Raw genomic sequence first — 9159 nt, 5'->3', positions numbered from 1 at the left:
TTTGTACTATGCTTAGACTACACTTAGCAGTAACTAGGGGTGTGCATAAAACCACAGTACCCGACATAACCGACCGACCCGATCCGAACCGTACCATACAGGTCGGTTATCCATTTAAGTCGGTTCGGATCGGTTTGAAATATTGCAAAACCGACAGGGTTGGTTCAGCTCACGGTTTATATTTGTAATAACCGGAAATATCCGACCCGATCCGATATTCCATATTTCATTTAAAGTAAAAGTACCATAAACAAAAAACAAAAACCATGCATATTCATCCTAACCTAAAATACAATGCACATTTATCCGAACCTAAATACAGTGCACAGCCGCCACCACCCCAAAAAAAAAACCATCATACATTTCTTATCTAATTTCTCCTTCCCTCCACAAGTTGTCACCTCTACCAGTCACCACCATCAACACAAATACATTTATCTCTTCTATTTTTTAAAGTTATCTTTTTACATATGGGTTCCGATCAATTGGTGTGGATATGAAGGCATTGAAAGAAATGTTTAAACTTGAATGTTTGGTATTGAGTAATTGGTAACTAATTTCGGGGAAAAAAAAAAAAAAAAAAAAGAATTAATTGATAACTATGGTATGTTGGCTATATCAATTCTCTCTCACTCTCACTTTTAATGGTTTTTTTGTTGAACAATTTCATGGATTTGTGTAAAATGGATGGATCTACAATTTTTATATAAAGACTTGATCTAAAAAATTAATTTTTCTTTGATTTAGTTTTTTTTTTTTTTTTTTTGTTTGAAATTAGGTCTCTTTTTCACTAATTGGTTTAGATCCGAAAACCGACACAACCGATTCGGTTGCTAATTTTGATCAGATCAGTTCGGTTTGAAATATAATAGAACCGAGAATGTCGGTTCGATCGTCGGTTTTATATAAAACCTGACCCGAACCGACCCGTGCACACCCCTAGCAGTAACAACTAAAACACAAGCAGATCTCCATTTACTACATTCCAGACATTCCAGCTTTCCACACATTTACTAAAACACAAACAGATCTCCATTTAGTACATTCCAGCTTTCCACACATTTACTAAAACACAAACAGATCTCCATTTAGTACATTCCAGCTTTCCACACATTTCAAAGTTTTCACTTGTTAGAGCTTCTTTAGAATTATGCCAATAAAAACAATGGAGCCTAGAACCCAATTTCTAGATAAAACAAATGGGGTGAGAGAGGCTCGAACTCTCGACCTCAGGATTTCTCTTTAAGCTATGAGACCTACGCGCTAGCCAACTGCGCCACCACCCCATTGATGTCCTCTGCTACGATAAAATATAGTTAGCTTATATAACAGTAAAGCGCAAAAAACGAAAAAAGACCGGGCGCGGCATTCAGTTTTTGTCTTTCGTTAAGATCGCCCCTAAAAAACTGAGAACCGTTTCCAGTTGGAAAACAGACCTCCTCCATCCCACATTCCCACACCATCATATTAACCATCCTCCATTTACCTTCTCTCTCCATGTTCCATAATACATTATACATGCAAAGTATCTGAAATGGCATTGCGCAGGTCAGTTTATATATTCTTGTCCCATTCTGTTTTTTCTCTGACTGCATGTTGCTGCGTTATGTTTCATGTTTTATTAACCATTTACTTCTTGTTACATTGTACATGAACGCCAATAAGTCAATTCACACTATGACAATTTTTTTGGTTCGGCCTCCTTCTCTAATAATAGGCAAGTTTTGAAATGTCGAGGTTTCTCTATGAATACAAATCTTTATTTCATGATCTTAGAAGAACAATGGGGCGGGGGGGATCCTTAGTACTTCGCGATAATCTCCAAAGAGTCTTTGTGCCATGGTATAAAAAGAAGCACAGAGGGCGAGCCTCATGATCATATACAGAAGACGCACTAAGGCTATAATTTGACTGTGGTGCTCATTAATGTTTGTCATTTTTGCAATAGAAAAGTGGAATGAGTACTCAATATTTGTATTGAGGTTAATTAGGTTTTAGTCCTACTTTTTATGGGGTATTTAGGCTTTTGTCCTAAAATTGTCAATTATTAGGTTTATATCCTACTTCCATCTGTTGACTGTGAGTCGTCTCATTTGACCACAACCGTTGTCAAACTGTCTTCGATTTTCTCAAATGACCAGAATGCCTTTGGAGCATGTTTGTCTCGGTGACTTGAAATTAGGTAAAAGTAGGACCAAACCCTAATTACCCAATTACAAGAGGGGGTAAATCCTAAAAATGAGATTCTTGAAAATAAAAACACGACTTGAAATTGGACCGATAAAATCACCACGTGTCGAGTTGTTAGTGATGAAATTATCTGCCATTTGACAAGTGGTGATTTCATGGTCACATGTTTTTCGTTTTTGCTACAGATGTTCCTTGATCCGGCCTTCAATTGATGGCATGTCATTACTTCTTGATATGGACTCCATTTGTCTGGGAATGGCTAGATTTCAACGTTTTTCTTCACTTAAACTTCCCTGCTTAAAAAAGATAGATTCATTAAAATAGGATAACTACAACATCAAAACACTCCTGGCAAAACAGTCTCCATCGTATTTTCTAGCGATGTACCACAATTTATCACTTGGATTACCATAAAACCTGGGCTGATAGGGAGACCAATCCCAAAGTGAGGGAGATCCTCACTCACAACTACAATCACGTATTGAATACAAGTCTAAGGCCAAGATACGATATGAGGGAAATGGTGTTGTTGCAGCTGGAACCAAGGACGGAAAAATCATAAGCAGTTGCAAATGCGGTTGACTTGAAATCAAGCAAGTTGAAATCTATGCAACAACTAATGCTCTAATCTAGTATTTACTAAATTATTCTTGCAATTTGTTTCGGTTGCCCACCTGAAGAAACTCCGTGTATGGACGCACCTGCAACCTCCTATATGTAAAGGCAAAAAGTGACAAACTACTAAAACAATGCAAGTTACCACACAATGTTTAAATGTACGTGAAGGCGGGGGTGGGGGTAGGATTTATAGCATTTTAAATAGTGTGAATTATGACTTTGCCTATAGAGCTTTACTTCAAATATTGTGAATGTAGCTATGTGTGGCTAAACTGCTAAAGTGTAAAATATGATTACCTTGAGAATTGCGTTAGACAGAAGTCGGTAATAACTTGACACGTGATGATTTCATCGGTCCAATTTCAAGTCGCGTTTTATTTTCAAGAATCTCATTTTTAGGATTTACCCCTCCTATAATTGGGTAAATTAGGGTTTGGTCCTACTTTTACCCGATTTCAAGTCGCGTGACATACTCCAAGGGTATTCTGGCCATTTGAGAAAATCGAAGAGGATTAAACAGTTTGACCACGGTCAACTGAGACGACTCATAGTCAACAGATGGAAGTAGGAAATAAACCTAATAATCGATAATTTTAGGACAAAAGCCTAAATACCCCATAAAAAGTATGACTAAAACCTAAATAACCCTTTGTATTGTATGCGTTCTACGTACATTATCTTCAACTATTACATAAATCTTTAATCACTTTAGACAACCTCACGGACTCTCAAATGCTATGATTTTGTGCTTTATGGGCATTATATGTCTCCCTACTTTCTCAGAGTCTGTAACATTGGTCGTCATGGTGTAGCGAGTTACATGCTGACACAAAATGGTTGGGATCTTTGTATCAAGCATCTGTTATCCAGTTTGCTGGATAGAAACTGGATAGGAATATTCAGGTTGCTGGTGTAGCGAGCTACATGCTGACACAAAATGGTTGGGATCTTTGTATCAAGCATCTGTTATCCAGTTTGCTGGATAGAAACTGGATAGGAATATTCAGGTCGCTTGGCCTAATGTATTACGTAGAGATAAACTAAATTTATCTCAAGCAGAATGTCCTCTTTCCAGCCACCACATTCCACAAGGAAGTTGGAGTTAGATGCTTTGGGTGTCAGGGAACGCTTGTAGCAATTTGTTACTTAAATATCTCTAGGGTGTAAAATTTCTATCTGGCCTGGTTTTCAAGACCAAGTTTGATCACAAGTAATAGCAGTTGTGTTCTAGACTTTCAATATCCGTAGAACGTGGCACTGCCTTGTAGACCTACCCGTTGATGACGAGTGAGGATTGTGACAGGGTTATTGGGATATAGAAGTTCATTGTCTAAGGAATAAAAAGAAACAACAAAGGTACAGGGTCTGTAAACCGGAACAAAACTGAAAAGGAGATGGATAGACACCACTACTTTCTGACTTGTATTTTTTTTCAGAATGTGAGTCACAAGATTTACAAGTTCAGGCATACAGTGGGTTCTTTAGATCGACATAGAAACTCATAATGAAATTATATTGCAGATTCTGGAACTGAAGATATTGACGATCGACATAAAGGTAAAACCATTAACTTTTCCCACTTTGAAATCTTTGAATGCCATGGTTGTGCTTGTGTAGTTGTGTCTCCTAGAAACTTGTACATGATAAACTGTAACTAGAACTTGGGGTCCACGGCTAAAATCCCAGCAAAAAGGATGGAAATATTGATAAGACTTTGCAGTTTTGAAATGGTAGCAGAGTTCTTGTTAAAGTTTTCTTACTGTTTAGTAGGATTTTGGTGGTGGAAACACCTGCCAATTTCTTGACTCTTTCCCTGTTTAAGTTCAGTGTTTTTTGTTTGGAAAAGGTAACATATCTGCAAACAAACATATCCTAATCCGAGGTGCAATGTTTAGAGCCTAAATTACTTCATTACAAATGCTTCAGAAGACAAGACCACAAGGAGAAACAACAAGAACAGCATTACTCCAATGTTAAGTTTCATGCGAAAGATGCAATGGGAAATCCAGATAATTACCTTAGAGATGGGAGCACAATTTTTTCAGATGAGGTAGAATCATTCAACTTATGTGGAATTTTTATCATAAAAAACCTGTTTGATCGTAGAAAACTATTTTCATGCACAGCTGCCTATGGAAAAACAGAGAAACTTTTTCGGATTTATTAAGTTTTACTTAATTTCTTAATTTCTTATTCTTTTCCTTTTTTTTTATGAAAGAATACATCACTGCATTGTATTCCAAGACGTTAAATTCTGCTCTGTACACACAAAAACATACAGGAACCTGCTCCTGGCCCATTTAGCTAAGTATGAGACCAAACATTACATAAGCTAGGAGAATATCTGTTACACTTGTAAAGCTACAATGTAGTTTGGTACTAAAAAGAAAAAAAATCTGAACCTGATAGTGAAACAAGCAAAAGAAGAACTCACAGTCAATTATCGATTTCCCCCAGTTCATTATAGTTACCCTTTGATCTCCCAAAACCTTTATAGTTCCTTTGGTATCTCCCTTTATGATGGCCAGGGAGTCATGGAGCTCAATATCGTTTGACACTGTTTGCCAAAATCTGCTTGCTTTGCTCCTGAAGCTCAGCTTTACGGCTTTACCCTGGGCTGGGAGTACATGGGGTCCCTAATTTTAGAAGCATATTAAGTTGAATTACCTGGTGATAGAATATAATTTGATCTCACCTTATCTGCAGATTCGTTAACCATTACTTGGAGTGGAACGTGGTTGTGTGAATACTCTGGAAATGGAATGTGATTCCTCAGTGAAGCCTATTGATTCCAGAGAACAAGATAGGATTCTGGCTCGTCGCCTTAAGAATAGAGAACGGCAGCGAAGATACCGAGCTAGAAGGCGTCTTGAGGCAAAAACAAAGAACACTTACATCGTGAACCTGTCAACCTCTTTGACGCTGGAATCTCAACCTAATGGGGTTTTTACTAACGATATGAATTGCGTGCAGTGTCACCGAAAATGGAAGGAAGACGCAAGAAGGGCACATGCATCCAGGGAACCAGAAGTGGCATTACATAAACCTGAATCTCCTGTTGTCAACCATGGAAGTGGACACGCAACAGAGATTTCTCCCTCAAAAGATGAGCTAGATCAACCAGCTGAAATTGAAGTCCAGTCCAAGCGTAGTTCAGTCAGTTTGTACAACCCTGAAACTAATGAAACTACACATGGTAGACGAGATTGGAAATTGGATGCTAGAAGATTGAAGTGATTTTACGCTGTAAAATTGTCTATAGTGGTGGGAGGCTGGGAGCATTAATGTTTTTGACCAGATTATGATTTAGGGGATAGGAATTGATCTCATTGTCATTTATAACAATGGCCTTTTTTTTTTGCCTTACATCATCAGAGACCATACATGTACCTCTATAACTCGTCGAAGAAGGCCAGAGTGTAGAAAATTGCTTGTTACCAAAATCTGGGTCGGTTTGGTGGAGGTGGTGTTTTGAAGGGTCTTATGGCCCCTTAGTAACAGTGCTGTGTTCCTATGATTTTATCAAAGTTTCTGCTTATGTGAAATTTTAGCCCAGGTTTGAAAAGTGTTATTTTTAAGGATACTTCTCTGCTTTAACGGAAAAGTCATTTGGTTTGTATCAATTACAGTATATCAGTCCCTGGATGTCGATGTAAAACCACATTTTCAGATTTTCTTCTTTAAAATCATACTCTGCTACTATTTCATCAAACCCAGTTCAAGAGCTTTGATATACATTTTCTCAAAAATAGAACTTCTGCTTCCCTGGATCTGACATGCTTGCTTATAGCAAAACATGGTTTATTAGCCCATTTAGCTTACAGAGTAGGAGTACTAGAGTACCTATGCCAGCGTTGGATGATGCCGATCAAGGACGTTGTAAAAGCAATTAGGAAAGCTACCCATTCCATTGTCCTTTGGAAGTTCGGAATTCATTTTTGCTTTGAACTTTGGTAGCTTTTAGTTTGCTTCCGGACATATTGGTGGTACAAATCAGATAACAGGTAGCTAGTTTTTGTTGGTTTTCTAGCGCAAGTGTTGGTACTAGGTTGAAAACAAAATGTTTGCAGCTGAAGTGAACGAGAATTCGTGGTGGTCATGGGCTTAGATGAGCTTGCAAAAAGTAAACACAAATTTCTTTAAAGCAGTGTAATCTCGCGCGTGTATCTGAAATCGTTTTTTCATGTGATACTTGCAGCAGAATGGGTCATGTAGAAAGAAAACAGAGATATATTATACCCCTTGAATGGTCCTTATAAGATCAAGGTGAGTTTCCTTCGTTTTCAAAATGTTGTCTATTCAACAGCATCTCTCACATTTCTCATTTTGAAAAACTATTAAACAAAATCCAACAACTTTCTTAACAAATCAGGTTATTTTTTTAATAAAGAAGTCTGAACTCAGCTATAATCACATTTATATCACCTATTTATCTCATTCTGAGATTACCATACATTGCAATGTCATCACCACAAAAGATCAAATGAAACAACAAAGAAACAAACAAGGGAAATATTTAAACATACCAATATAACAAACAATACTTATTCACTAATTTTGAAGAACCCCTCCCTGCAGTTTTTCTTCCCATTCCTTCTGTGCCTTAAATCTTCAAAGCTCCAATCCCTTCTCATGCCGCCGCTCCTGACAAGTCGTGGTGCGCAGTCTCGTTCAAGCGAAACCATACGGCGATGAGTCTTCTTTACGTTTACGTTCTTATTAATCAACATGGACGTCTCATTTCTTATTTTCTTGTAGCGGGGTGGTGTACTGAGACCTCCTGACCAATTCCGTTCAAGTCCAATGCAACATGACGACTTTAACTTTGCTACACTTCGTGCATGCTGATCGCGCCTGACTTCCAGATCAAATTCTTTCTTCCGGGACGTTTGACATATGAGGCACGAGAGACTCATGGCTAAAGAAACAAAGAAACAAAGAGATCTTTCTGGGGTTGATCAAAAAGAAAAAATATTCATGGATATGAAGAAATTATAAGGCATTGCTGGGTAAATGAAGGTTGGAATGTGGGGAGGGAGAGAAAAGAGAAGGATCTGGAGATTTACATGTTTTCTAGTCAAGGGGCTGGGATTGTTGAATGGGTGCCGATGTTGTTGTTATCTTTTCTTTTTTGGTTGTTGTTCGAGATTAGTAATGCTATATCCTTAAAAAACGGTTTTGCAAGAAAAGTAAACTAAGATCCTTGAAAAGTGGTCAACCAGTTCTAATTTGGGATCCATCTTTCTTTTGGTATCTACTATCACGTCTCTCTATATTAAAGCAGAGTCTATCTGAGGTGACAATCACAATCCTAGGTGGCAATTTCTTATAACAGTGCTCTCCCACGTAGACTCATCTCTCCACTAAAACTCTGTAGACTCCCACGTAGATTCATCTCTCCACTAAAACTCTGTAGATAGATAACATCACAATCTATTAAATATTATTAGAACAAATTCTATTAGCAATCGAATCCGTACGACAAATAGATAACAAATTCTATTAGCAATCGAATTGTGCTGCTCATCTTCTATATATTAACAAAAATTTGTTCATCTACCCAAGTTATCTGCTAATCTATCTGCAGCTTCGAGTCCACCCGAAAGTATTTGCCTTAATCTCAATTCTTTTGTTAAACTTGAAAATAAATAATGGAACACCCACCGTGTTTAATATATGCCACCGTGTTTAATAGATAAAAATAGTTGCTAACACCCCCCATGTAGATCAACATGGATAGCTTGGACTGGCAGTAACTTCACCATCAGTCAATAAGAGGTTCACCTTAACCTATACACACAACATTGGTCGATAAGTCATTAAGTCAGACACAGATATATAATAAACAACCATGGTGTACAATTAAGAATCAAAGAACCAAAGTTTTGATAAGGGTCCTTTGTAGTCTTTCCAAGGAAAGTTGTTCCCAACATGATGGAATGCAACAAGACAACGAAACTAGCATAAGCACGAAAAGCACGTAAAACTTAGATCTACAGGCAAACAACAAAATCACTACACAGAACGTAAAACATCTAACATTTTTTAAAGTGATTCAAATGTATATACCTGGAATCTCCAAGCTTCTGATTGTAATCTGACTCCGACAACTTCAACAAAATAGCAAGATTCAAATTCTGATTAGGAGCAATAACACGCGATCCTACATATTTTTCAAGTTCAATATTCTCTTTACAATTCAAGCCACATGACACGCTTGGGCAAGACATGATGATGGAAATAATACTCTTGGTATAATCGAAGTTAAGGTTATCTGATATGTGAATCTGTTCTTCATCAAGGTAGTGCATTGTAACACCACCTATAACGAATCCCAATACTAGCAAACCA

The 9159-nt window shown here is 37.5% G+C and overlaps 1 long non-coding RNA gene and 1 other non-coding gene across 2 annotated transcripts; one reads left to right on the top strand and one right to left on the bottom strand.

Annotated features, from left to right (window-relative positions):
* Positions 1-1200: 1200 nt before the first annotated feature.
* TRNAM-CAU (transfer RNA methionine (anticodon CAU)) lies at positions 1201-1286 on the bottom strand. Its single transcript is given in 2 exon segments — positions 1201-1236; positions 1249-1286. It is a non-coding gene; the product is annotated as a tRNA-Met (tRNA).
* Positions 1287-1304: 18 nt separating this feature from the next.
* LOC147524572 (uncharacterized) lies at positions 1305-6391 on the top strand. The gene is made up of 4 exons (XR_015197020.1): positions 1305-1548; positions 4330-4365; positions 4735-4858; positions 5515-6391. It is a non-coding gene; the product is annotated as an uncharacterized LOC147524572 (long non-coding RNA).
* The last annotated feature ends 2768 nt before the right edge of the window (positions 6392-9159 follow it).

The sequence above is a fragment of the Coptis chinensis genome, chromosome 1 (genome assembly GCF_015680905.1).
Source record: "Coptis chinensis isolate HL-2020 chromosome 1, ASM1568090v1, whole genome shotgun sequence".
NCBI lineage: Eukaryota > Viridiplantae > Streptophyta > Magnoliopsida > Ranunculales > Ranunculaceae > Coptis > Coptis chinensis.
This window is presented reverse-complemented; position numbering and strand designations above follow the sequence as displayed.